The 2,783-nt window shown below is 37.9% G+C and overlaps 1 pseudogene; it reads right to left on the bottom strand.

Annotated features, from left to right (window-relative positions):
- Positions 1 to 1,752: 1,752 nt before the first annotated feature.
- On the bottom strand, positions 1,753 to 2,571 carry LOC125913476 (glutathione S-transferase A4-like; annotated as a pseudogene).
- Between the last annotated feature and the right edge of the window lie 212 nt (positions 2,572 to 2,783).

Below are 2,783 nucleotides of genomic sequence, written 5' to 3'. Positions count from 1 at the left end.
TAATCCTATTTTGTCTCTACTATGGAATTATTTATAACATAGAAAAAGAATTAGTAGTTGTTCCTAGGGTTTAAACACTTGCACAGAGTCTTACACTATATGTTATGTTACATTAATGCTGTCTACTCAGGTATATTATATCACTTAATGTGTAGAGCAAGATGCTTACAGCTAAATATATCAACTGTTCCTTCCAATCCCATGTGCTATTTAGGTCATACATTTTACTTTTAACGTATGCTTTAAGCATACAATATATCACTGTTTTTTGCTTTAGACAAAGCTATCTATTACAGCTATTTAAAGTAAGGGAAAAAAAACTGAATTCTATACTTTTATTCATTTATTCCACGTCAAGCTTCATCCTTCTTTTTAGTTTATATACCTTTCTATCTGGTTTCATATTCTTTCTACCGAAGAATTTTCCTTAATATCTCTTGTGGTGCAAGTCTACTAGAAATAAATTGTGAGTGTGTGAGTAAATGAAAGCAGATATTTTTTCCCTCACTTTGACAGATATTTTGGGAAGTATAGGATTTTATGTGGGCAGTATTTATTTATTTTTTAGCACTTTAAATATGGCAATTCATTGTATCTAACTTGCATGGCTTGAAATGAGAAGTGTGCTGTAACTCGTTGGTCTTTTTGTTTAATGTGTCTTTTTTCTCTGGCTGCCTTCAAGTTTTCTTCATTTTCATTTATTTTCAGGAGTTTGAATATAACAGGCCTTGATATGTGTGGTGTGTGTGTGTGTGTGTGTGTGTGTGTATGACTAATTTTGGAAAATTTGCTGCCATTATTCAAATATTTCTCCTCTTCATTTTCTTTTCACCTCCTAGGATTCCAAGAATAATGCATTTATTAAACCAGTTAATATTGTCCAATAGCCCTTGGATCCTCTGTTCTAGTTTTATACCTTTTTTTTTTTTACCTATCTTCAAAGCCATTGATTTTTTTTTGTCTTTTCCTCTTTTTTGTGGGGGCAGGGTATGTTGACCATAGGAATCATTTTTAATCTTTAATCATGTTTTTTATTTGCTTCTAGCATTTTCATTTGTTTCTTTCATATAGATTCCATTTCTCTGCTAAAATTACCCATCGGATCCTGCACACTGTCCACTTCTTTTATTAGTCACTTTATCATATTACAGTTGAAACTTCAATAAGGGGGACTTACAGGTACCAACCCCCTGTGTGGCCAAAAGTCCACATATAACTTTTGACTCCTCCCAGTAGCCAACCGTGGAAGGTGGGGTTGTTTGTAAATTCTTTATTTAGGCTACTATTGACTACAATCGGTGCTACCATGGATGTTTTACAGCTGAGAGGAGTTATTCACTAGATATTCTGTTGTTATTAAACACTAAAAATTAAGAAGAGACTGGAGGGCATTTAGGATGGGATAAGGAGAGGACACAGAAACTCAAGGGAGAATATGAGGTCTTACTCAGCTTTGTCATCAGGAAATGAGGAACTACATCAGATCTAAGTTAAATGCCAGCCTCTCCAAAAAAGTTCTCAGAAAAACCTCAAAACAATTATTCACTGGACAAAAACATGTCAATGTTTCTAGCAAAGATCTTGACATGAAACACCCAACTTAGGGACAATTATACATAGCACCATGACAGAGCTGGGATCATGACAGCCTGGCATCAGTTCAAATGCTACAGTGGACACAGAAATCTCTAGGGACTAGCTCTCACTCACAGATGAATGTGATGTTTTACAGCATAAAGATGTAGATGTTTCTTAATAGATGTCATCCAGAGGAGCTTTCTTCATGTTGCCAGATTCAAGGAATTTCTTAACTGTAGCAATATTACTTAGTTCCACTGCAGAACTCTGGGAGGTTCAGACAGGATATTGGGGACTTCCTCTTCCAGAGCCAGAATTGTTTAGAGTAGAATCACACCCACAAGGCTTAGCTAATTACCAACAAGAAACCTTTCGGTCATTATCCTTTAAAACCTTTTCAAACAGGGGCTCCTGGGTGGCTCAGTCAGTTAAGCGGCGGACTTCGGCTCAGGTCATGATCTCGCGGTCCGTGAGTTCAAGCCCCGCATCGGGCTCTGTGCTGACAGCTCAGAGCCTGGAGCCTGTTTCAGATTCTGTGTCTCCCTCTCTCTGACCCTCCCCTGTTCATGCTCTGTCTCTCCCTGTCTCAAAAATAAATAAAACATTTAAAAAAATTAAAATAAAACACCTTTTCAAACATGGGCAAGTATCTAATTATAGACTTCTGGGCCATGTTATCATGTCTTCTTGTTGATCATATGGTTTTAGGAAAGGATGCATAGCAATCAGTTCCATGAGATCTAGCATCCCCTCCATAGTCATGTCAATCAGGTTCTCTCCTTGAGGTCCTTGCCAAAGAGATGATGGTCTCCACAATGTAGTTGGAGAATGCTTCTGGTCTGCACCAACTTCATTCCATCAATTTCAACCATCGGCACTTGTTGGAACAGTAGGTGGTTACCATCCTGGAGTTTCTGCCACTGTTCTCGTTTCTAAGAATTCTTCATCAAACTCGACTCCAGCAGCTGCTAAAATCCATCTTGCTGATTCCATCAGCAAATGTTTGGGCTTGGGCAAGCTTGGGCTTCGCTGCCATGAGAGACTATTTGGAACACCCAGAGACACCCAAAGCTCTCCACAAGTGATCTGCAGGCCAATAGCCTATTGTTGACTGGGAGTCTTATCAGTAACATTAACCACTGATTAACACATATTTTCTATGTTATAAGCATTTTATACTGTACTTTTACAATACAGTAAGCTGG

Source organism: Panthera uncia (genome assembly GCF_023721935.1).
Source record: "Panthera uncia isolate 11264 chromosome C1 unlocalized genomic scaffold, Puncia_PCG_1.0 HiC_scaffold_4, whole genome shotgun sequence".
Taxonomy (NCBI): Eukaryota; Metazoa; Chordata; class Mammalia; order Carnivora; family Felidae; genus Panthera; species Panthera uncia.
Note: the sequence above shows the minus strand (reverse complement) of the source record. Positions and strands in the feature narration are given on the sequence as shown.